This window comes from Falco peregrinus, chromosome 6, assembly GCF_023634155.1.
Source record: "Falco peregrinus isolate bFalPer1 chromosome 6, bFalPer1.pri, whole genome shotgun sequence".
Classification (NCBI taxonomy): domain Eukaryota; kingdom Metazoa; phylum Chordata; class Aves; order Falconiformes; family Falconidae; genus Falco; species Falco peregrinus.
Genome location: NC_073726.1, coordinates 27,796,157 through 27,822,898, shown reverse-complemented (window position 1 = coordinate 27,822,898; position 26,742 = coordinate 27,796,157). Strand labels below are relative to the sequence as shown.

The 26,742-nt window shown below is 39.6% G+C and overlaps 1 long non-coding RNA gene across 1 annotated transcript in view; it reads left to right on the top strand.

The window, feature by feature from the left end:
• The first annotated feature begins 4,867 nt into the window (after positions 1 to 4,867).
• Positions 4,868 to 26,742, top strand: part of LOC101924797 (uncharacterized) — a 168,189-nt gene continuing 146,314 nt past the window's right edge. The window contains exon 1 of the long non-coding RNA XR_240991.2: positions 4,868 to 5,167. This is a non-coding gene — a long non-coding RNA (uncharacterized LOC101924797). The remainder of the gene's footprint in view (positions 5,168 to 26,742) is intronic.

Here is a 26,742-nt window from a genome sequence, read left to right as displayed (position 1 = left end):
TAGGAAAAAATAAAATATGTGTTTGTGATGACCTCCATTAAAATATGCAAGGCCTATTGCTGTCTTATTTATTATGGGATTCCCTAAACATAAGAAAAGCAGCTCCTACAAAGTTTTGGTGTTGACCTTCTCATAACTGCCATAGTAGATGTCTGTTTTATTTTTGTTACCCTTCCAGTCTATAGCAATGAGAAATATCCAAATAATTCCTAAGCCAATTAATGAGTCCCTTTCTGCTCTGAGGCTGTTAAGAAGAAAATTTCATAGTTATGAACACCTGAACCTGATGTTGGTAAGGAGAATCTGGTTATCTTCTCTCCTTCTATTTACACAAGCATGGAAAACATGTCCTTTCATCTTTGATCCAAGGCTTCTATCACTACATTACAAAACTGCTGATTAATGTTCTTCCTCTGCTTAACTGTTTACAGGTTTAGCATCTGGAAGTTTCCATCAAATCATCAGTTAACATCCCACTGAATGCAACCAAACATCAAAGCAAACCCCAAAACACATCATGAACAGAACTGGCACCTTTATCTTCCACGTTAGTTTTCTTGTCAAAAGAGCGGGAACGTATACACAGCATCTGTTTCTCTTGTCTTAGGGCTTCATTTTCACTCCACAAACCATTCTTAAGATACAAGCATTTGGAAGGCTAACACACAAGAGTGGATTAATTTATCAAAGCACCAAATTCCGTAGAGATTTTTTTTTTCAAGTTAGACTCCTTTGATTGCAAGACAGAAGGATGTACTGAGGGGACAGCAACATAGGTATGAAAAATGAATTCAACCAAAGGCAAGGCAACAGGGAAGGACTACGATGTGTAACTGTCATTTATTCAATCATATAAGCAACAGAATTTTTTTCTTGCTCAATAAGACATTTTGGTAAGGTGAGCTACACATTATAAAATTATGATCTTTTAATAGAAAATATAACATGCTATTTTTTTCCAGCTGGAAAAAAAACCCAAAACCAAATAAGTGATAGCCACAATGCAATCAGAAATTTACAAATTTACTTTTCACTTTACCAAACCGGGTTTTTTGGGGGCTGGATTTTGATGGGGGAAAAGGAAGTCTCCTGGTGAGGTGTTTTTTACCCGCCTAGGATAATTAACCTATATAGGTCACCACATCAGATGTAGAAATCTTCCAACAGCACACTACTTCTGAAATAATGCACTGAATTCAAAGACTGACAGAACTGTACACAAAGTACTCCATTAACAGCAGGTGCTGTACAAAAAAAAAAAGCTCTTTTTAAAGGAGCTTTTAATTACTGTATATCTTTGTTTAGAAGCCACCTTCAACTATCTTTTCCTTGTGAGCAGCAGGGGAAAGCAATTAAATGTGAGAAAGCCATCCTCAATTTAAAGCTGTAGGAGGAAGCAATTAGCATAACAGAATTCTTAGCTTGTACACAAAGAAATACGGTACGTGAAGTCACCGGAGGCTGGGTATTACTTTGACATAATTAATACATGTCGTAAATCTGAAGATGCGTCACTGCTGAAAGTTAAAAGTCATAGCTGGCTGTATGGCCCATGTTTACTCCCAAGTCTTCCTATAACAATGGATTTGGCTGTTTACACAAAATTACATGTATATCTCTCAGCTGTATACTTCACATCTTCTCTAAACTCCCTTTACCTCAGCAAAGGGTCTTAATACATCTGAGTGAGCCCCTTTGCTCCCAAGGGGCAGGAAGGCACAGGGCTTTATTTATTCGAAGCAAGGCCATTTAGATAGATCTGGCTACAAAGAAAGACTTTACAAGAGGACAAAAGGGATCTTTCTGGCCTCATTTAGTATTTGCCAACTTTACAAGTCTTGATTTTAATACTGGGACTAATCTCATACTGGGCTAAAACCTCTTCTTTAACCTTTTTCCCATTACAGCATAGCAGTGCCTATTTAGACATAGCGCAACAAGGCATTTTGAAATTTTGGTGTGGTGATTTTTTTATTTTATTTTTCTTTAAAAAAAAAAGGAATGGAAATTTACAAAATGGTTTCAGTGTTTTCAGGAGCTAGTCCTTGATGGTCAATGACGCAAAAACTTGTGGGGAAAAAAAAACAACCAAACAAAAAAACACCAACAAAACCCACCAACAAAAGTCAATATGAACTCCACTGAAATTAAAGGCAAACATGTTCCCGACTAAAACAAGACCAGAAAATGCTTCACTTGATGATGTTTTGTAAAGGATACAAAGGTTAATTAGATATCCTCTGTTACATTATATAGTAAGAAACCTCCATTAATTACTGCTTCTTTAATTTAGCTGATTCATTAAAAACTGACTATAGAACCACAATAAAACTGTTATCTTTCCCATAGTACCTAACTTACTTCTACAGTCCAAAGCCTATGACCCTTAATCAAAATTAGATTTGAACAGACACTGAATAAAGACATTGAAAAGTTAATAGTAACATAAAGCTTCACTACAACCTAAAATGAATGAAGCTTCCACTGACTGCAGTCAGATTCTGCTCTTCTAAACATCTCAGTATTTGTTCTTCTGTTTTCTAGTGTCCTACATTACAATATAAAAGGTTGATAGTAACGGCTAACATTACCACTATTTTTATTTCAAGTTAATAGCTCAAGCAGTGTGTATCTATAAATGTTTGATTTTATGAGCTCTTGTGCATTTTCTTAAGCAATTAGTCAAATTGCCTTCTTGACTGTATCTGCTTGCCAAATCTAGCTTTTTTAAGTTTTGTTATTTAGGGCACTATTGTATTCCATTAAAGGCAAAGTTCAATGATTTGTCTTTTGAAGGTCTGAGTGCCTTGCTTAAAATGCCAAGTGCATTAAAAACAGGCCACCCTTGACTGTTGCAAGGAGATATAGAAGGATAATAACTCAGCTGCATTTAACAGAATTTTGACATTGAGCATGTGTGTGTATGTGTGCATGTATGTGTTCATAAAGATAACAAAATAAGGATTAAATGTTGTCAAATCCTCAAGAACATTTAATTATTTTTTTTTTTACCGTTTGCCATTTATTTTTCTTAACAAGAAGCAAAAAGAAGGAAAGTCTTCCAGTTAAAAGAAAGAACAGCAAACCAGGAGACATGGAACTTTCATGAAAACGTATAGCAAAACCTTTTAGTAGCATAAAAATAGGGCTTTAAAGCCACACAAGTGTAAATGAGAGCAAATTCTAGTGGAAAAAAATGCTGCATTTTTGCTGAGTACCTGGGGAACCTACAGTTGCATCTCTTCTGAATTATGTTCACTATCTTTATCTATTTGTATTTCCAATTTGAAGATAACCCTCTATACTGTCTTTTCCCTGTGTACTGAGACTAAACCCACAAGGAACAGCAAAAATTCTTGTAGAAAGTGTAAGTCCACTAAGAGATCTCGGTGAGCTTCAAAAAGAGATGGTCCTCAACCATACCAGTTTAAACCTTGTGTCTGGAATGGTGGGAGATTTCTACCACCTGTAGAAATGGCTTCAGGTGGTCACCTGTTAAAAGGGTCTGGAGGCTTTAAAACAGCTGAAAAGCAGCTTAAAAGTTGACTGTGGTACCTATTTGACATGGCTGACTGAGCATTAGGAGGGCTGTAGGGCAGGCCTTACATCTGAAGTCCTGTTGTGCAATCTCTGATGGTAAGAGTCACCCTGTCAGAACTACTTTGATGAGTAAAGGCTGCACAAGGGATGCAGGCATAGCAGCAATTAGTTTCTACAGAGTTTTTAAAAAACTATTTAGAAGCCAATTGTCTATGGCAGGCATGTTCAGCGCGCATATGTCTCTTCCTGTGTAAATGGCAAACTTTGAGTAAAACAGAGATTAATTTAATTAAGCTTAAACATTTCAGCTTTTTATTTTATGGTTACACACATAAGTAGAGCAATAACTGAATACAAATGTTGCATATTTACTGTGGCATGATCCAAGCAATTACTGCTAAAGTATTAAGGAAAAGCATCATTTCACTGTTTTAATTTTATTTTATAATTAGGTGGGAACCATATTTTCATGAATACATTTATAGTTAGAAGTTATAGATTATGCTTCTCTTTGTTTTGGATGGATGATTTTAGCCCTGTTGCTAAAAGCCTGTTAGCAACAATTAAAATAGCTATAAAAAGGCATTTATAGCTTTTCTAGTTGTTTTTCTTGTTAGTTTTCATCAAGTATTTTGTGCTCATATGATGTATGCTGTCTGCTAATAGTCACTAGCACAGAGTTTCAAAAATGGTTTTAAGCATCTGGTTTAAAACATAGCTTTTTTATGTACTGTGATCATTAGTTTGTCCTTTTCATGAGTGTTGCACAAGTTGTTTGTTATGCCTCTGACTTCTGTTACTTTTAGTTCTCAAAAATTATTTGAAAAAGTTTAGAAGGAAAGCTTACAAGTAGAGCAAAAACAATACCAGCAACTTTTTGGAGTGCCAGAGTTTTAACTGCTTTTTGTTGAAATGCTTTCCTGACTTTCCATTCAAACAAACATTTATTTTTTTTTCACAGTATTACAGACAGGGCTGAATGCGTGCTTGCAAAGTGCAACATGGTAAATGTCTGTGTATCTTTTATACATACCATACCACTAGAATCAATGTGTTCAGGTTAGTTTCTATTCTGAGGAGAGCAGAGAAACACAATCACCACTTTCTGTCACGTGATGCATTGTATCTATTAAAAATAAATTAAATTTCATGCACAGAACCCAACTTAAAAATCCCAGCAAACAACAGAACCTTTCCACTAATGATATTTGGTTATCAGAAGTAGAGAGAGACTCAGACAGCAGTCAGCATGGTCCCAGCATGCTTTTTGCCTTTTTTTTTGTTTGCACAGTAGCTGTCAGTTGCAGCCCTGCAGGTAGTAGAACCCAGTGGGATGAGGGGCGGGACAGAGCAATGCTGCCTGAACTGACAGCAAATTTAAATTACTGAGCTTTCTTTTTATTTTTTTTCTTTCTTTGCATGTGTGTCCCCCTTTTTTTTTTTTTCTTTTTCTTTTTTTTTTTTGGTATTTTTCTACTCTGCGACAAACTGAAAAGCTTCTAGCACACGCTAATTTAACAACCCTGCTTCGTCGTCTTTTTTTTCTCCCCTTCTGCTTCCAGGATAATTAAAAGAGAAACCTGTAAAGGCAACATTCCTTCAAGCAAGTTGGTGCTGCAACGTGCTGGTAAGATGAATTTAGTTGGGGTTTTTTCCCTTCCCCATCTTTTCTTTTTCCTTTTTTGGAACTGAAAGCTTTTGTATGTCTAATGCAGTCATAAGTGTGGTTCCCCTGCTGTGGAGGGTTAGGATGTAATGAAAAGGTATAACTGCTTGATATGTGACCTTCTCCTATTACTTAAAATGGATAATAACAGCTTTCGTGTCTGTCCTCGTAACGCTTTTCTCTCTGTGAATTGACTGTTTTCTCAACAGAAGCAGTGCTGTGATTGTCGCACTATGACAATGAGGACTTGATTGTTTTTTGGTTACTGTTCCATGCTCCTATCAGAAAAGATACTTGAGTTGGGGGGTTTGTGCGTGTGATTTTTTTTCCCTTTCAATGTTGCCTGAAGCACTCATATGACGGGGGGTGGAGATGGGGGTGGAGGAGATGGTCTTGGGTATCATTCTGCCTGTTCAGCTGTTTACTGAAGGTAAACAGGTAGGTAAGGAAGTGCAACAGCGAAACTTTTTTTAAAAAAAATAAATAAATATTTTTCAGCTTGCATCGAGTGGGGTCAGTATATCCAGGATTTATTGTTGTCCAGTGCCGGCTAAAGTTCTTGCTCTACCATGCATTGTTCTTCTGGAGAAGGGAAGGGGGGAAGGGATGTTCCACTTTGTATCTTGTCATACCATTGTAGAAGCTAATTGCGAGAAGCTGAGAAACTTTGAGATGAAATACCGAGTGCTTCTTTGTAAGGAATGAGTTTGATGCTGTGGATTGTATTTCCTACGAATATAAGCCTGCCAGATAAAATCAGATCTGTATTATACACGTTGCAGTTCCTGCTTTGCAAGTCCCCTGATTTCCAGGGTCTCCTTTCTAGTATTTTTCTGACATAAATACACTACTATGCATTTTATTTCAGAAAATGAGATGTGTTTTGCTTTTCCTTTGTGTTGATCCTTATGAAACTTATAAGGCGACTTTTTTTCTCAGGCTTTCTGGATGGTATTCTGCCAAGTATTAAATGCTACAACACCTGCTGAAATCAACAGGAAGGCTGAGCTTGTCCTGTGTTTAAGAGGAAACTGCTGAGTACTAGCAGACCTGGATCTGATGTTTGCTGAACTCTCTCTCTTTCCCTAACTGCAATTAGCTGTTGTTACACTTAAGGCTGGATCACGTGAGCTTTTACTGAGGTGTTCAGAATAAACACAACTCTTACAGCCAGTTGTGCGCAGCTTTGTGGCCACGCTGAGGCAAACTTTTTGAACATAGGATGGGATTGTTCAGAGAAATCTGATGGAGTTAGAAAGTCTGCGTGATTTAGTTCTCTAACTCCTTGAAAGCTGTTTTCCTTAGGTTTGGTTGTTGGTTTGTTTTTTTTTAAAAAAAAAAGGTGTCTTGCAATTAATCATTTGCAGATTGATACGTCAGACTTTCCAGACTCAAAGGTCTGTTTTGCCAAACGCATAATGTGATCACAGGAGCGAAGCTGTGTGAGGACAGGAGAGATGAGAGCAGTCGGAGATTAAACACAGACTCCCTTTCTCGTCCCTGAAGGGGAGAGGACGTGCCAACACCACATGGGAAATCATATTCTTTTGCAGCAGCTTTGTAGGGGAACAAGGGTTAAGGGCACTGACAGAGGTTCATCACTTCCTATTTCAGCCTCAGTTTCAAGCACTGCAATACTTTTCTGTAGGTTTACTTTGCTTGAGCAGAAAATGGTGGTGTCTTGTGAAATGAGGTCTTTGTAGCTCCCACATCTTGCTTTTGCCCTGACAGCTTGCCTTCCCCCCACTACCCCTACACCAAGGTCTGCAAGGCTCAGAAAATTAGGCTTTGTCTCTTGTAATCCTAAACTCCCATTCATTTATAACCAGAGAAGAAAAGGATTGAATTCAGTGTTCTTGTTATGGAAATAAGTTTTTATTCACTCAGTATCAACTGACAGTTAGAAGCGTATCTGATGTAATATGAATAAACTGTAGACTGTTGACGGTAAATTATGCAGCTATAGTCTCAAATTCTCCTAGAAACAGTGTTTTTACAATGCTCAAGTGACCTAATGGGGTGAAACAACTACCAGTACTCTCATCTGAGGTTCTTAATCAGCCAAAGCTGTGATAAGTCCATGGTGGTTGATTCCCACTGCCCATGATGGGCACCTCAGCAATGGGCAAGGAGTAGAACCTGAATGCAGGCAGGGGTGGTCAGTCATAGAGGTGATGTCAAAGCCACTGTTACAAAGCAACATGAAAACATATTACAGCCGAGTTTAGATGCTGAGTTTGGTGATGGGAATTTATTCCTGAAGTCATAAAGTACAAAAAGCTACATATCTGTACCTTTAAAAAAACCACCATCATATTCCAATATACCAGTCTACTTTCTCTTTGAATTTAGTCCTTAAATATATGCATTTTTAATTAATCTGTGCACTTTAAATTGTTGTTGGCTTCCAGTGATACTGTCTTCTACCCAGTGCTTGGAAATTTCTAGTTGAATGGAACTGCTTTTACTGCACAAGAAAAAAGCAAGCCAGAAAACTTGCTGTAATTTCCTGTCAGTAACACAGAAATAAGAAAACACTAGGCTAATAAAAATGATAATCTGAGTTTACAACTGTTAACAAGATTCCTGAATAGAAATGGTGCTATTATGCACAAAGAACCTCTATCATCACTAGAGAAATGCAGTATAAAATTATGAGCTTTATTATTAGGGCCCTGTCATCCAATCAGAAATCAACCCATAATCTTACTTGTGAAATGGCATAAGTTTTGGCATCTTCCCTCCCCTCCTATTAATAAAAGATTAAAGAAATTTTATAATTAGAAACTTTGATAACATAGCTATGAATTTTCTTTACAGGGAAAAAGCTGAAAGAAAGTATTTCTTCCACATCTCCAACTCTCTGCACAAAATCACTGCAAGCCTGAGTAGCATGCAGCAGGTAGAACTGGGGTAAACCACAGACTTGCCATGGGCAATCATGATGGGATTTCATCAGCTTCTGTCTCCTGAGAGAGGCCAGAATCCCAGACTTTTCTCAGGACTCTGAAGAAGTACTTAAGAACATGCAACAGTAACTCTTTCCCTGAATGGGATTATTTATTAACATTACATTTCTGGTCAGCTGAATTGAAGTATCACAGAGTCATGACAAAATGCTTAGATTTTAACCTCTGAGGATTTTTTTTTTTCATTCTAATAATAAAAGACTTTTACATTTCTCTTCTAACGGCAAATGATTTATGGCATTATAAGGGGCTTGCTGTGTTTCCATTTGATTTAACAAATTAGCTATGGTCTTCTTTCAGCAAGAACCACTCTTAAAGCTCTACATCACCAATGAAGCAAGACTGCTGTACCTGGCCTAGAGCAATCTCAAGTCCCTGGTCTTCCCCCACTAGCCGATTGATAGCATCTTGGGCTAACACTTGCCAAGACACACTCCTTTCACAAGCCTGGCAGCCAGACACATGTCCTTCATCTCCTGGTGAGGTGAGCATGGTTTGCTGTAGACTCTTTGGGACCTCTAACCCTGTGTAGGGTATAGGAAGCCCTAAAAATAATCTAATGCCTTCTAATTACTTTCATCACTCCCAAGGCAGTAGCATATGCAGTATTAATCAGGTCACTAGATATGAATTAACAAAATAAAATATTTATTCTTAAGGTAAACAGTAAAATATCAGCAAGAATGAACCAAAGCATTAAGAGAAGTGGAGGCCCAGAGAGCTCGGTTCTAGACTTTAATTATCGCACAAAGTCTTCCTTGTTGCTTTGAGTGTCCCGTGGCCTGTGGAGGCTGATAACTTAGCTCCCGTCCTAAGGCTGATGTGCTCCAAGACCTCTTGGAGCCACATCTTTCCTAATCCCATTGTTAAAGACACTTACTGTCACCTTCTTCAGGGGTGGTAGAAAAAGGGGAGCAAACCCAAAGCTCTGCATATATATTTATTTCCTTTGCTTTCTCCATGTGGAATCTCCAACTGCCTGTGTATCGCCCATATAAATGTTTGCTCTCTGTTTATGGTATTTGGACACCAGAGGTAAGATTAATCTCATCCAAATTTACTTACCTATGCTGTAGACACCTACATCTGAGCTAATCACTTTGGGGTCCTGTTGACAGCCAGAGGAAATAAGCAGGCACTTTCAGGGAGTGATTTTTCTGACCTATTTTAAATGTTTATTTTATTTGAATCCCACTGAAGGACATCACATTCAAGACTCAGATCATTTAACCGCCTCTCCTCCTCAAATTTTCTTAATTTACCATGCTGTTGCATTGCTTAATCTAGATATTTACCTCGTCTTCTTGGCTTCTCTTCTAACTACTTCATGAAGACAGAGGGCTTAGAACTCTGTACATTACATACCTTGAAAAACAGTCATAGTGCTATTGATTTACCTAGCCAAATATACCTGCAGTGGGTATAAAACAAGGCTAATCACAGTGAAGTTAACCCTGGATTATATAGGCAGGGTAATGTCACTCACTTATATCTTTAGTCCTCCAGGGCTGCTGGGAGGATGCTGTCACAAGTGCATTCCAGCCAGTGTGTTTAATGTACAATTAATCTTGTTCCTCATGGTTTCTTTCAGTAGGCTGAACTGATATAGTGAAAAGAGGTACTGCAACTGGTTTATTTGTTCTACTTTGCAGACTAGGGACATTTAAAAGTTACTCCTCAATGCTTTAAAAATTCTAAAAGTCAGGAAATTCCATGAGTATGGTGAAGTCTACCTAGTTTAGGCACCAGCATTTTAGTGAGCTGGTGTTCCTGATGGAAGTTCCCTTACCCAGAGGAAGCTACGTGTGTTTGAAAGCTTCCAGACAGACAATTTGGCTTCCTGAACTTGTACAACTAAGGCTTCATTTACAGTGCTAAAAGTGTCTGCAGCAGAGAGATCCCAGGCTCCCAAATGTTACAGTATACCTCACCCCCACATCTCACCTGGACATCTGTGGAGCAGCTCTTCTGTCCTCTTGGCCCTTTGCTTGGCCCCAGGCATTTTCTTGGCATGAAGGGTGGTGGGTGGTGCTGGTGGGCTCACTGTACAGAGCACTGGAAGGAGCAGAGGGAGCTGGCGTGAGAGCAGCCTTGTTCATAAGGTCTAGAGGAAGTGATACCTAAGGATGACTATAACCAGCATTGCAGTCAGGTTGATCTTCAAGGAAAATCTGATTAACTTCAAAAGTAAATGTATCAGCACATGAATATATATTAATATATATAAATGCACAGTATAGCTGTTGGAGACTTAAGACCACACTGGACATCAAAGACATTTAGCAATATGGACACGCTGTCCATCAGACAAACATGGTCTTCCTGAAGATTCATTTCTCCCATAACTTAGGTAACCTTCAGCATCTTAAAGATTATGCGTAGGTGTAGTTTAAGTTAGAGAAGCTGTATTCTACCATTCATTTAAATATAAAATAGTTGATCATCAGGTATGATTGAGGTAGCTCTGTTCTGAACCAGAGCTATGTAATGTTTTGCAGAGATAGTCTATCCAGACAAGGACAGTGGCTGGATTTTGAAGCGTGCAGAAAATGTAGTAATACACAAGAGATCTGCTCACGCAAGCTCTGAACACAAGATCTGATCTCTTACACATTTTCTATTTTCAGTGATTAATGGATAAGCACTGTACAAGCCCCTGACACAGTGAGCAATGCAGAAGGCCCGTTGCCTTCGTTTTGGTTAACAAGAGACAGAGTATAGATTAATAGTGGCTCTTAAGCAATCTGATGCAGTCAATGTTTTCCATTGGCACTCCATTAATAAGCAGCCTTACTAACATCTTTCTTCTGCTGTATCTGAAGTTTGATGCTGATGATTATGAAGGACACACGCATGCTAAACGAAGCTCTCGCACTTGAGTGAGGAGCAGTAGCAGCCTACCCAGTGTCACGCAGTAAGGGAGACCACATTCACAGGACATTAAAGGCTGGGTACTCTTGCTGAACAGGTTTACACATTTAAGCCTTGATCCTGCAAGGATTTACTCACTTGCTTAACCTTACACACTGTGAATGAAATCCTGGGCCTCTCAAAATCAATGACAAAACGCCACCAACTTCAAAGGGCCACTCTGTGAATAGCCTCTTCGGCTTCAGTGCAGCCACACAGTGTGCAGAAGCGTGTGAGCTGATCTCCCCAACCTTGCTTTCTGGCGTGAAGTCTTAAGAGATTGAGGGAGCTGCTAAGTGTAACTTTCAAAACACTTCCATCTCGCAACAAACTATAAGCGTTCAAAGATGTTTTCTTGTTTGATCTGTGTTCTTTAGGGGTTTTTCCCAAACCCCATGGTAAAACCTGTGGGAGTGGTTTCTGCTGGAGAAGCCTGTGAGCAATCCATAATGCATTCCTCTCCCTGGCTAGTACTGCACTCCGAGCAGGTTGTTGCCTTTGCTCTCCGGAAGATCCAGTCCCTGGAGTGAGGTGATTATGCTGGAACCACATCTTTCTTTTTTAATGAAAAAAAAAATAAAAATCTATAGCTCACATGAGTTTATAGGAAATCTGGGAAATATCTGCTGAAATGACTTACAGGTCAGAAAAACAATAATATATGGATTTGTGCAGGATCTAGCTGCTGTTTTTCATCTGTTTGCTGCTGGTAATTGAGATTCCCTGTTGCAAAATCTAACAGCTGTCTCAGGATCTGTTGGAGACCGGATACCCAGTCCTGCTACGATGTGTAAAACTGTCCCCTCGCAGTGGTACCCCTGGAACCCACTGTGGGGTCTTGAGGAATTTGGTTAAAAGCTGCGTGGGGAGGGAAAATGGTATTAGTCCCATTTTGCAAAGTAGATCCCTTTCCAAAGCAGGATAAGTCAACGATCCTTCTCCCTGCATAGGCTTTACATGTGATGCAGCTTGCACCCAACCCTCACAGCAGCTGAGATGCTGAAGCTGGGGGGGAGCTTTAGCAGCCCTGAGTAACACCAAGGTGGGTCAGTGCCAGCAGCAAAGCTTATGCTGGTAAATGCAGGTCTCATGAGCAAAACAGCTAATGACTGTTTTGCAGATGCATCACCACAATTTGCACATGCTAGGAACTAGGAAAATTTTGGCTACTGTCTCCCTAAGGCAGCAAAAAGATCTGTGAGGACAGTTATCCCAGTGTAAGTGTACTGTCACAGGGAGTAAGAGCTTGGAAAAGAGGTTTATAAAGTTTTACATCCCAGTTATGCTTTAGGATAAGCCTGTTTTAGCTTTTGTGTAAGCCAAATTATCACTTCTCACCTAAATTGGTGGCAGTCATTTGAGAAGAGCAGGCTGGGTGAGCCCAGTGAAGCTTTGTTTCCTTTTTCAACATTTTCCTCTGACACGTTTCATTGCTTTAGCAGCAAAAAAATCCCCAGACTTTACTGGGGTTTTTGGCTTTTACTGTAAAGGTATTTTAATTTTATCTACGTTGTGCTCCTGTACTAATGGGCTTTACATATTCCCAGCAAAGTCCTGTGTGAAATTCTTAACCATAGAGATTACAGAAATTTACTGCTTCACTGGCATGGTCAAGTTGCCACAAAATTGCATTTGTTAATGTAGCTGTGAAAACACATGGCACCTGCCATCCCCAAGCATAAGGATTTTAAATATGGCTGGGAAGAATTTAAGAATGCCTATAAAATGGGGCTTGGCCATGTCAGTTTAGCTTTAGGAAGGAGACTGTGCTATAAAATCCTCACCCATAATTGGACACAAGTGACAGCTTTACTTAACTAGTGTTCACAAATGAACAAGCAATGAAAATGTTCTGCCTTTCTCACCCCAGAAGAATGACCATGGCAGATGTTAACACTGTTGAGAACAGCTTTATTGTAACTACAGGTGAGACAAATGGGAGATTTATTAGTCTGGGCATTGAGGGAAGGGGAGGGAGGGTAAAAATCGCATACAGTGCTGTTCCAAAGAAATGCGATGTACATTATCAAACACAGGGCATGGCACACACCGTGCTCTAAACCAGGGGCTATTCTGTATCCATGAATTCATGAGTATGCCTGCTTTATTGTTTGCTTTTTAAGCACCCAATACCCAGAATCACAAATCGTACATGATTCTGCTTTTTGTTTCCTCATGCCCTATCCTTTACCCATTTACATCAATGGCACACCTCTAACTTCATTGATAGTACGATGTAATCAATGACTCAAAGTCTGGGAACTCAGTGACCTGCAAAAGAGGAAACAAGAGACAATGTTGTTTCTCTGATGAAAGTCCTGAGACAAGGCTTGATCCAATGTCTGCTGGATCCTTTCTGTTCATTTTAATGAGCTTACAATTGGTCCCTAACATAATGGGCATTCAATAGAAATCAGCACTGGTTGTTCAGGCACTGAGCCAGTAAAGCCCCTAATTATGTGCTTAAGATTATGGTATGGGAACAGCCCCATAGAAGCCACTGCAACCACAGAAATGCTTTAAGTTCAGCCAGCAAGTAAATGTTTTGTTGCTGAAGCATCATCTTTTTTTTTTTTTTTTTTTTTTTTTCAGTCAATGCCCTCTGCCAGGCAAGCTAACAAGTACAGTTTCTGGAAATCCAGCACCTTGAGATTCTATAAATGTGATGATATTCAGATTTGTATTAAAAATTTTTAGCTGCTTTATACTTCTTTTTGCCCAGATATAGCAAAACACTTTCCTGCAATTGTAACATGAATAGAAACACTTGCCATGTCAAACTCAAAGCTCCCTCCCCTTTTAGATTCGCATGTGGTGCTGCAGTCTGATAGTCAGTCCCGTTTCTAAGTAGAATTGCACTTTTAAATTTATATTTTTTATTAAACTGTTTGCAGTGTTAGCAGGAAAATATTCTTCTCTGTAGCTGAAGTAAATTCTGTTGGTTTGCCTCAAACTCTTTAAGCAGGTGGTCTCTTAGAAGAGCTGCTTAAAGGCACCTTGAGGTTCTGTGCCATGTGGAGCACATATTGTTTGACTGCTTCACTTCAGGTCATCCCGTTTAACTAAAGGGTACCGTACTTCTGCGTTATCTTGCTTTCATAAACCTGTGATATTCAACAGGCTTTTCAGGTATTGTTTACAGCAAACACTGCCTATGGTGTTTCCAAAAGTTTCCTGCTGTCAGAAGCATGAGGGCCAAATTGAAAATATTGGTTTGGGAGAATGTAATCTTTTCAGTACAGACTTTGGTCAGCATGATTGTGTTCAGTGTAAGTGCCCAATAGTAATGATGTCCAGGCATAGGGCCAAATGCTAAAACTGCCCCCAGAGTGAATATACTCATACTCTGCAATAGAAGCAGTAAAGTATGCTCATATTCTGGCCAGCAACATCTGAAAGCACAGCTCCCCATGAGGATAATTCTTGCCAGGAGTATGAATAAGCTGCGTTGAGGCTGTGCATTATGGCAACTGCTGCATCAGGGACTGCTAAGTAACTCATAAATAAGCAGTCTCTGCTGCCCCCCAATTCCTGTATCCAGCTTCAGAAGGTACTCATGTAGGTCCAAGTATGAAAGGCTTGCACAGTGTCCTCAGTGGACTTCGAGAAGACTAAAGCAAAGGTGGCTACTTTCCATCTCCTACTCCTTTGACTGGCCATAATTTTTCTGGCAAGCACAAATATACAGTGCCTAGAAGGATTTGGCTTCTGTTCTTCAGCTCATATTCATCATTTAGGTTGCTCCAGTGAAGTTACGAAGCCAGGAGTTCCTGTGATGGTAGGATAAAGACTCCACTGCAGCTGAAATCTTTATTAATAAATGAATTATGAATAAACCCAGAAAAATAGACACACTTTAATAAATCACCAATCATCTTGTTTTAGGCATACAAGTGGATTTATACCCACATCAGACCTACATTAAAATGTAGGATTTTTATATTAGTGCTCATTTCAGGTTTTTTTCTTGAGAACGACTTTAGTTCTACTCACATAAGCCTTGCAGACCTTCTGATGATATGTCAGAGTGGCTTCTTGAAGTGGGCTGAGTATCTGCCCCAGAATGGCAAATAATGATCTCTAGAGCCTGACTAATCTTTAAGGACGATAGAAGTTACTGTTCCAACATGCACAAATTTTTGCATAACAGATAAAATAATTTTAGCCAGGAACTCTTACACTAGGGATAGCCGTGTTCTGTAAGATGGTGGTATAGGCTAACTCTATTCTTGCAGCAAAGCATCCTGTCTTGTTTTAGAGGTTTCAGACTTGCTTATATGGATGCAGTAGTTCAAAGTTTTGTGCGGACAGATAATATAGAATCACAGACTGGTTTAGTTCGGAAGGGGCCTTAAAGATCATCTAGTTCCTACCCCCTTCCCATGGGCAGGATACTTTTCACTAGGCCACGTTGTTCAAAGCTCCATCCAGCCTGGCCTTGAACACTTCCAGGGATGGGGAATCCATTACTTCTCTGGGCAACCTGTTCCTGTGTCTCACTGCCCTCACAGCAAAGAATTTCTTCCTAACATCTAATTTAATCTACCTTCTCTTAGTTTAAAACCATTAGCCCTTCTCCTATTGCTACAGGCCCTAATAAAAAGTCTGTCCCCAAGTTTCTTAAAAGCCCCCTTTAGGTATGGGAAGGCTGCTATAAGGTCTCTGTGGAGCCTTCTCTTCTCCAGGCTGAACAACCTCAACTCTTTCAGTCTTTCCTCATAGGAGACGTGCTCCAGCCCTCTGCTCAACTGCATGGCCCTCTTCTGCACCTTCTCCAACAGGTCCTTCTTACACTGGGAGATTCAGAGCTGAATGCAGTGCTGCAGGTGGGGTCTCACAAGAGCAGAGAGGTAGAATCCCCTCCCTTGATCTGCTGGCCACACTTATTTGATGTAGTCCAGGATACGGTTGCCTTTCTGGGCTGCAAGTACACATTGTCAGGCCATATTGAGCTTTTTGTCTACCGGCACCCCAAAGTTCTTCTCCTCAGGGTCCCTTGTAAATTCATTCTCTGCCCAGCCTGTATCAATACTGGGGTTTTCCCCAACCCAGGTGCAGGACCTTGCACTTGGCCTTGTTGAACCTCACAAAGCTTGCACAGGAGAACCTCTCAAGCCTGTCAAGGTCCCTCTGGATGGCATCCCTTCCCTCCAGCACGTTGTCTGCACCACTCAGCTTGGTGTCATTGGCAAACTTGCTGAGGGTGCAATCAATCCCACTGTCCATGTCACTGACAAAGATGTTGAACAACACCACTCATCACTGGTCTCAACTTGGACATTGAGCCATTGACCAAAACACTTTGAGTGCAACCATCCAGCCAATTCCTTATCCACCAAGTGGTCCATCTCTGAAATCTATGTCTCTTCACTTTAGACACAAGGCTGTCATGCAGGACGTTTGCAAATTCTTTGCACAAGTCCAGGTAGGTGATGTTAGTTGCTCTTCTCTCATCCGTCAATACCATAACCCCATCTTAGAACGCCACCAAATTTGTCAGGCATGATATAATACAGAATATGAGCATTAGACCTCTATATTATTGAATACTGTATCCCTGTATTAGAAATGGTCCCAGTTCTAACTGCTGACACACAAAGATCCAGATATGCTGCTTCTTTGGAGCAGAATTGCAAGTTCTGGGTTCAAATAAGCCAATAAAGTGATTCCCTGGAAAACAATACTCCGTCCTGTACCCCTTTTCTTCAGATACATTTTTCTTGCTTTTCAGGATGTTTCATAATCTACTGCACAGATATCACCTTTTGGAAAAACATGGAAATATCATCAGTTGATGTTTTTATTTAAACCAAAAGCTAGATAACTTAGAGCAAGAATAATCAACGCCTTCTGTACGTGAACACAAGCTGACCACCACAAAACATGAAAACATTGTCACAGTTTAATTTTCTTTCTGTCTTTTTCTTTCAACAGTAAAAGGATATACTTTTGTGCTGTAGCTACTGATCTTTCCTTGAATACATGAGTGAACATACAGAAGTTGTTCTTTTTTCTGTTATTTCCAATCAACTTCATACCTCAAACTACTAAAAACCTCAGGCAAGTCTTTCTCATGAAGTGTGATTCAAAAATTCATGTGACTTAGTCTTCAAAGATTTTACTAGAACAAAAATGGTACTCTATGACCCCTGCTAGTGGTTTATCTTACATAAATGTATATCTCTGCATAAGTTTCACAAAATACATTAGGACAAAATAAATGACATTGAAGCAGGACAGCAAACACTTCAAAAGGAACTAATTTTCACATGCTGCAAAATTAATTTGGGGAACTTCTTAACTCAAAAGATCCTCCATGCCTCCAAGTTTCTTTATGCAGCTTCATTCATTGCCTCAAGATTGATTTTCCTGGGCATGAAACCTTGTTCTCAGGAAGGTAACAAAACTGGTTTTGAAAGTCCTGGTGATAGTGGTTCATGTTACTGCATCATCATTACCTTACTTGTGGGCATGCCTCTAAAATTATGTCAGTACTATGAAATAAAACAGTCAAGGACCACCCTACAGCCCCAAGGCCTGCTGGCATGGGACAGCTAATATTCATCTGTATACATTGCCTGCAACCCCAGACAAAACCGACAGCATCCAGCCTTGCTGTTGGTACCTGCTGTCCTTCAACCCAAGCTGGAACATTTTGAAGGAGACTGTTGACACCACCCAAAGCTCTGCAGGGGAGCATGCTACCGGCTAAAGGTCTTTTAATGATCAGGCAATAGTGCTTAACACAGCCCTGCCCTTGGGTTTGGTTTGTTGTTTTTTTAATTACTATAGGCATAACTAATATAAACACAGAACAAAGGGGCTCTCCTCTCCAGACTACTCACCTGCTCTGATTTGAACTTCAGACTTTAGACAGGTGCAGTTTCTTACCTTGCCAACCCTGTTATGGGGGACCTGAAAAGAGTAGGTGGGAAAAATTGCTAACAGGTGAGTGTACAGATTAACTAGGGCATTATCAAATATAAAAGTATATCCCTAGCCTGCATAATAAAAATTCAGTGTGAGGATATACGTACAGGACATCCCTGAACCATAAGGTTCTGGAAGGTAGGAAAGTATTACAAGCTTGCTTTACTCTTACAGCCTGCTGGAGCAAGCATCCACTCCTGATTACTGGCGGAGACAGGACAATGAGTTGGATAGACATCTGATCTAACCTGGTGCAACCCTGGTGCAGAATCCTCCTATTACCTAAACGGGTGTGGAGAGAGGCCAGGAAACTTTCTGCTGTTATTAGGGAAAACCAAGCTGGCTGTTGGTACTGAACTAATGAGACCTGATGAGGGCTATTGGAGCTGGCTTTCAGACCAAGCATGTCTGTAGCCATCCAAATAAATACACCAGGTACTCATCGATATGCTCTTGTCCAGGAGCAAATCAGATTCTGAACAAGCATCCAAAGATATAAAAGTGTAAACATACTGATGCTGTCCCTTTGGAAAAGTCAGCTTCACACATTTAACAGTGTAGGAGGCGGGGTGAGGGACTGGGGGTTGTGTTTTTCTACTCACTTGAAATGTCAGTTTAGATAATTTTTCTAATTGTCTTGATATTTCATTGCTTCCCATATTTCCCAAAACTGTTATTAACAAACAAACAGATCTTTCTTAGTTGTCTCTGAAAATAACGTTGCATATGCAGGAACTACAATTTACATGAAGATTATTTCTGGCAATGCAGCAGGTGGCATCATGCAGACACATCTACTAATAATGCCACTTCTTTTGGTGCATGTTGTGCAAGCAGCATGGCAGGATATGTTCCAATCCTGTTTTTAGGAAATGAACAATACAGACCACCAATATGTGTATGTCAGTGGAAAATAAAAGCATACAATATATATATAATATGATGATGATGATGATGATGATGCGAAAATGCACTTAGAGGACCAAATCACTGTGCTTCCCTTCTGTGGGTTCTGGCAGGCTTCCTATGTAGCTGGCCAATTTAAAAATAGCAGGGTCATAAGACATGTCCCAAAATTTAATATAATTTGGATTTACCAATAATGTACTCCTCTGAGGAAAAATAAGTCCTCTTCTACAGGATGGATAAGTCTTCCCAGAATATTTCCCTCGACAGATTCTCTTCTGCACATCCCTTTGCCAACTGGAACCTTTTGATCTCAACATTCTTAGTGCCAAATTCTGAAATGGTGTAAATGAGTGAAATTCCACCTAAGGCGGTGGATCAGATCCCATTTACACCTGCAGAGAATCTGGCTTTGATTCTGTAGCCAAGGAGAGATTAAAGCCATTGGTTCTAGCAGATTTGTTAGTCCGTAAAAATGTTCTTCATGTCTGGTTGCAGATAGCTCTGTTATCCAGTCCAAACGTGAGAAGGAAAAGCAGCAGAAAATGTACTTGAAGGGGTGAATCCTGGACAGGAAGGGTGATACACTGGAGGATTTAGCAGGATTTGGTGATCTCTATCATATGATCGAGTATACATTTTCATCATCTTGATTATCTCTTCACTTGCTCTCTGTGCAGCTTTTTTTCTGGATCTACCGATACATATCACTTATTCCAGATTGCTCTTTGAAGAAGGCATCCAATGATACATCAGAGATTAAATGAGTCACTCATGATGGATTGTGCTTCATGGCTTTATATACCACAGAAAATTATGCATTTTACACTACCTTGTAAAATAACCATTTATCTAAGTAAACATATTGACTCCTTTTGGGTTCATCCGAAAACTATCCTGGGTTGTGAATCTTAATTTAGCAAGCTCTTGACAGGCAGGAAAAAAGACAGCTAACAATGATGGAGAAGAATCAGTTACTTAAATGTCAATAGAGGGAGTTTAAAAAATGAGCTCCAAGAAAGAGATCGATTCGTTCTCTACTGTCCAGTCCGAGACACAGACTTGGCAACTTCTACCACCATTTCCACTTAAAAAAAAAAAAAAAAAGAACCACCCAGCTCTAGAATTTGTGGCAAGTGTGCAGCCATATGCTGCTATGGTGTTGACTCAGACACAACAACAGCACATGCTAGAGGAAGAAATGAGGCCTAAGTGTTTACAGCAAAGAGGAGCAGCTGAATATAATTTTCCAGGGATTTTACCTTTTAAATTTCCACACTTACTGTAGATACCAAAGCAAGATATCTCTTTTCAAATGTCAGAGTTTGCACATCTGTAATATGAAAATTACACTTCTGAGCCAGATTTTCTCTGGGGTCATTCCACGCAGGTCACTGTAACGTTTAGACATCTGACACTGGCAAAACCAGATCAGCGTAAATGCACCTCGATTTCTCCTCTGAGTTGAAAGTGTCAGAAGCGTGCAAGAATGCTGTTCGGGAAAGGGGGTATAATGGCCTCATCTCAGGCCCTTTCCAAGCCTTGTGTTTGTCTGTCTAGTGAGCGGGAATACAGGTGAGCGCTAATGGAGTCTCCCTTAGCCTTCACAAAATAGCAGGTTATATTTTCTGGTACCTGACCATTTACGCTTGTTACCCTAGACTGCACTTAATTCGTGTACCTACCTGATTTTTGTCCTCTTGGCATCCTTTTCTGGCTAACTATTTACACCCCTCTCACTTATGATAGGGTCTAAGATGCTGAGTGCAGCATTTACTTCAACAAGCTTTGGATCAGACCTGTAATCACTTCAAGCCTCTGACTAGCTGGCTCTAAGTATTTAGGATGAATCATCTCAGAGACAAAGGAGAATATCAGAGCAAAGTATTATCTTATATATTTCCGCTTCCCCAGTGGTTTACTCTTAAAAAAAATCCATTGTCCTATACGTAATGTAAAATAATTAACCGTGGAGCAAAACATTTTATCATGATACAGATCTGGGCAGTGATTGAAATAATAACAGACTGTTTAATTGCTAAATTATGGTGGTGATATTATGAAATAACATATTATATCCACATTTATAATAAATTAATCCATCATGATTAAAGGTCTCTCAATGAATACCAAATGAATTAATACATGATTGGCCTTTATAAGTATAAGCCTTTAAAATTATGCAGTATTCTGCAAGCAGCTAACAGCCTGCAGAATAAGGTTGCAATGGGAAAATATGTCACGGAAAAAGTTTTCTACATTTCATGCAGAACACTTCCTTTCAGAACATTTTTGCATTGAATTCATTAGCAATTATGACAGATAGCTTTTTAACAGGAGAAAGTGTGTCCATAATCACACAATGTTTGGGGGAGAGGGGAAAATTACCACAATATGACTAATTTTATGAAAGACATCTGTCATTTTCTACTGTTGTAATACAAGCTGTTTAGTAAGTAAATTTAATTAACCAGATTTCTCATTTTAAAAAGGGGAAAAAAGGGCTTTTAGAGCATGCCAAGAGCATATCCCTTGAATATAGTTTGTTTAATGTGCCCAATTAGACTGAATCATCAAATTTTCTGAACCTTAAATATCTCAAATTAATTTGTTTCCACATTGTTTTTCTATATACCATTTTCAGCCATTTGTACTGGGTAGAAGTTGTTGTTTATTGTTTATATTACTGTTTTAAGTCTCTGCTTAAAACTGAGGCTTTTTGGCACACGGTGTTGTACCTGAAGAAGGAAGTCTCTATCAAAAAGTTTCCCATTGAAAAAGAGAGATTATACAGTGCAAAAAAAGGAGAAAGGCAGGGAGAGCAGGCATATCTGCCCCAGGCCATGAATAACTCAGTGAAACACATGAGTCTTGGTCTACTGATGTATCAAATACTAGACCACGTTAGACTTTTGGCTTGTAAAAGGATAGAATTGTAAGTCAACAGTAAGCTGCCACTCAGGACTGTGAAATTCCCTCTGTTGCTCATAGTAGTTGCAGACCTGATGGGCTGGTCCATTTTTTAATGAGGGTAGTATGGTTCATTTTCACAAAATTCTGGTTGTCAGTACTTCATGGACCTTGCAGCATAAATAGCAATGTTCTATAAGTCCTTTTGTTAGTAATGTGCTATAACATGGTTCCCCAAAAATACTGGCAGTGTTTTTCCAATGACAGGAAACAAAACCCAAAAAAACCCAGCCAACGAAACAAGAAAAAACCAAACCCCCAAAAAATATTTTATTGACATCAGTGCAAATTTGGGGTAGTTCCACTGGCTGTATTTCAATCTAGCTAAGATTAAAATCTGACTAGAAATCTCAATTTAACTTCCGTTAAAACAAATACTTAAAAAATACTAAAATAGTTGATTGTAATGTAACATAGCATGTTTTCCGATTGCTTAAACTATTCTTAAGAGTACTTATGTTGGTAGAAGCTACTCACTTCCTAAACAAAACCTCTGGTGGATTTCTGATGTTAGTGCACCTTTTGAGTTCTGCTCCTAAATACAAGCACATCCAAAATTTAATATCTGCTGCTTTTGTACACAGGGGAAGACTTCTCCCCTGTTCAGAAAAAAAAGCAGTCACTGCAAAAGATACCCATGTCCATTGCCTAGGACTCTGCTGAACTGTACAGAATTTCATCGAAGAATTAAAGCTTCTTAATTATTTTTTTCATTTGCTTGCATTTAGAAACATTTACATAGATTATGTATGGAGAGCACGCCATTAATTCGGGCAAGCTTTTATTACTCTAACCTTAGATTTGGAAAGCCTAATTGTACAGAATATGTGCCTGGTATTTAGAAAGCATCATTCGCTTAATAGTGTGAATAGAGTTACTTTATGTGGGGAACAAGTCAGTCCAGAAGATAATAGATTGCTTACTGGGGTGGAATAATCATGAAGAGAAGTGGATAGGGAAAACTGAAGGACTTTGGATATTCTCATGTACATGCACATGTTGTGAATCTGCTAGAATATCTGCAAGCTTAAACACTGCATCTACTCCTTTAGACCAGGGTTTTCCTCCACACTGTTGCAGGAGGACAGACTCTGGTAACTCCAGTAAATGCCCCCAGTCTCCTGCACATGGCTTTTGGATGAGTTGTTAGTGAGTAGGGTCAGAAAGTAGGCAGAAAAGTAACAGGTGAAGAGCTGATATGTGGATTTAAGCACCTTTTTTGGTTGCAGACTCACTGTATCCCCTTTACCAAGACTCTCAGGGCTACATTCGGACAGCATGACGTGCCCACATGTGGTCAGGGGAGAGAGCTGACTGCTTCTGAGGAACAGCTGATGCTTTAGTAAGGCACCATGTAGAAGGCTGCTTAGAGCAGCCAGGACAAAACATTAGATCCAAAGCCCTGATTACAATCCAAGTCATTTGAATATGGCTCTTAGATTCTCTTTGCTTGAACTCCCCATCTGCAAAATAGCACTTTCTAAATGTCCGGGACAAATAAACACAATAGAACTGAATATTAGAGGACATATGATTATCTATATTCATAGCAGTGCTATACAGATAGAAGAAATCTGTGATTCAGCATGTGATGCATGCAGACGTGAAACAAACCCACCCCCGAGGGGTCAGCAGCAGAAAAGGTGTTAGAAGCTCAAGGGAGTTTTATATGAGCAAAGGCAATAGGATCAAGCTCTGAGACAGAACAGCTTTTAAGTGAGCACAGACAATCCTGCAATTAATGGAGACATATCTACTCAGTATTACAGCACAGCCGACCTGCATCCTTGGCTTATTAATTTCTCCCACTAGTACAAGTAGGTTGACATCTTCTAAATTAAAAACAGTTCTGCCTTAGGAAGAATTGCCAAAGAATTTGTACATTAGAAGTCTCAGGAGATGCAACTCTTGCATGCCGCCTTCGCTGGGGAAGAGTACAAGCTTATCCTTCAGGAAGTGTCATCTGCCAGTTATGACAGCTACACATTTGTATTCATTTATGAATTCACCATTTACAACTGTGGCTATTTAACACAACAATTCCCTGGAAAATCTTTGGACTCCGTGTTTGCATAATAAGAAAAAAAACTTCCAAAAACAGCTCTTCTTCTTCCTCCTTTTCTGCTGTTACTCTTTTGTACTCAACTAATTTTACACACGAATAATTTAGGACAGAGTTTGGCAGGGTTGTTCTGGCCTCTGTGCACGAAGGAAGCTTGTGAATCTCTTGCAGTCTTGCTATGGGGGACAGCATTTCTAACAGGGTGTATTTAAGAGAGTTGATTTTGTTATTCTGTAGAGTGAATGTGTAGTCTGTCACTCGGGCAGATATGAGTGTTAACTGGAGCAAGACTCCAGGTGCTGAAGCTCTGTTCCTGATTCAGTTAGAGGTGTCCTGGGTGGCCCTAAATAAATCACTTAATCTAGCTGGTTCTTCATCCTTGTATAACATCAAAATACAGCTAAGATTTCTTCTTCTCCCAGGCATGCTGTGGGAAAGCAAGCTATCCGTAACGATGAGGTGTTTAGTGTCCACGCTCCTGTGTATTTGGTCTATGATATGCATTGCTTCCTGAAGTTGAGCCATGGTATACAAGTCCACCTAGGCTGTTAGCTGTACCTCTTCTGGGTGTCTCCCCTTTGACGGCTGAGGTGGTGGTGACCATCTGTGATGTTAGCTCATCAACTTCTTTAGACCAAGAGATTGAGAATGAAAAAAAGGCTGTCCAGCTCTCACAAGACAGAAAGGAGACAACGAAGTATACAACTTAACTGTGATGGAGAAGCAAAAATCAAAAGCTTACCTTTTTAATTTTGCACTATTTCAGTTGGTTTCAACAACTGATTTACAAAAGTTGATCCAAAGATCTATGAGTCTATATTTCTATGAGTCTGTTATTTTTTTTCCTTCTTGGCTTCCTTGTTCATTAGCGGTGGTGAGGGCTTAATGGAGAGGAAGAGGATGTCAGTTTGGAGGGGAGTAGTGATTATTTTCACAGAAATTTGGCCTCTGAGAAGCACAGGGAAGCAAATGGAAGAGAGCTTGTTAGTGGACTTGTGCCTCACTGAAGCAACATGCTGCTTAGTGCATATGTAATAATGGGAGATTTATGAAGAGCAGAGGAGGTTATAAGAATAGACCACATTAATCTTCTGCTTCAAACTCTTCTCATTAATCTCCCAGTAATAAACTCCAATGGTCAAAAAAATAGAATTTTCCTTTAGGCCGGTTTTACCGTGATTTTACAAAGTCCTTAAAGGGCCTCACAGAAAAAAGATTGCTTCTGTTTCTCTTGACTTATATCTTATATGGGATGCAGAAAACTCCTAGCCAAGCTGTAGGTTTGCAATAACATGCCTCATCACCATAACCTCTTTTCACTTCTAGCAGAAAGTCAGTGTACATTCCTCATGGCTCAGAGTTTCCTTTCTTCTCTCCCTTCTCCATAGCTAGTGAAACACAACAAAATTGTAATTTGTGATTGTTATCTGCTGATCAGCCTGGACCTGAACTCCATGAGTAGGTCAATTTGCATTTGTAGCATTAAAATAAATCCAGATACCTGAATAAGCAACAAAAAATAAACAAACACCTAAAATAAAAACAAACAAACAAGAGCAACAACAACAACAAACACTGAAAAGAGTTTCCTTTAAAAAGCCATATGAAAGGAAATTCAGCAACAAGCTTTATCCCATCCTGAACTCTGCCTGGTACCTGTAAGGACTGCAGAAGGGCTGCATGCTGCTGAAACCATCCAGATAACTTGGCAGTATCTCAGTAAAATAGATTGGGCTAATCACTAGCCATTTAATTTTATTCTGTGTCTGAACTTCTTGGCTTTGGTGTACTGCAAATGTTCAGTAAGTCTGTTTTTTATGATTTTCAGTTATCTTTAAAAGTATCTTTCGAAGAGTGGAGGCACTGACCAGATAGGGATCACAGAAAACGTGGAGTCATTTTTCTTCAAAGTAGTAGAAGTAGCACTGTCACAACAGCAAAATTGTATTCCATCCAGGGAGTAAATGTATTGATCACTTACTTAGCAGAACTAGTGAACAACATACATTACACCTACCCTTTGCAGCTTGTGCTAACTTGCAGTTTGCTTTTGGATGATGAACTTGATGTATAAAGCCATGAGTTTTGTGCCTGTGACTGTTCTTTGCTCCTTCCTGTGTCTGGCCACCAGAGATCAGCTGGAATCCATCTGCTAACAATCCCATTAACTCAGGGGGACCCATACTTCTACTTCACAAAGTACTTCTGCTACCCCAGTAATTTTAACCCATTTAGTGCCTGGTACAGCAACTATTTACTTAGGTGATTTCCTGGGGAATGAACAGAGGCTGAGTTGAGGTCATCTGTAGGAGTTCATTGTTTGACATTTTCAGTTTGTTTTGCAGTCATCATTCTCGTCAGTCCTCTGCCTATGAGCAGAGGTTTGTACCATGGTAGATTTTTATTTTCTTTCCCAATATAAAATGAATATGACAGGGCTTTAGGTCTTCAGATCAACTCTTTAGCAGTGACCACATACTCTCTAAGCACATGGTTCCTCAGTTGCTGTGGTGAAAAGATTGACATTCTCAATGTAAAACCATCATTTCTGAAGACTGCTCTGTCTGGTGCTCTGAGCAAGGAGCTCCCAAATCTGAATTCAAGAGAAATCCCTCACTTACACTGGTTTTGTACTGAGGTATTGCCCAGTCTCTTTAGGAAACCTTGCAGTTCTTCTGCTAATATTGCTTGTGCTCTTTGGGGAAATGCAGAGCTTCAGGTATTCCATGCTATTAGCTGCGCATCTCCCCAATACACATATTTTTAAATGCAGCTGAGTGCAGCAAATG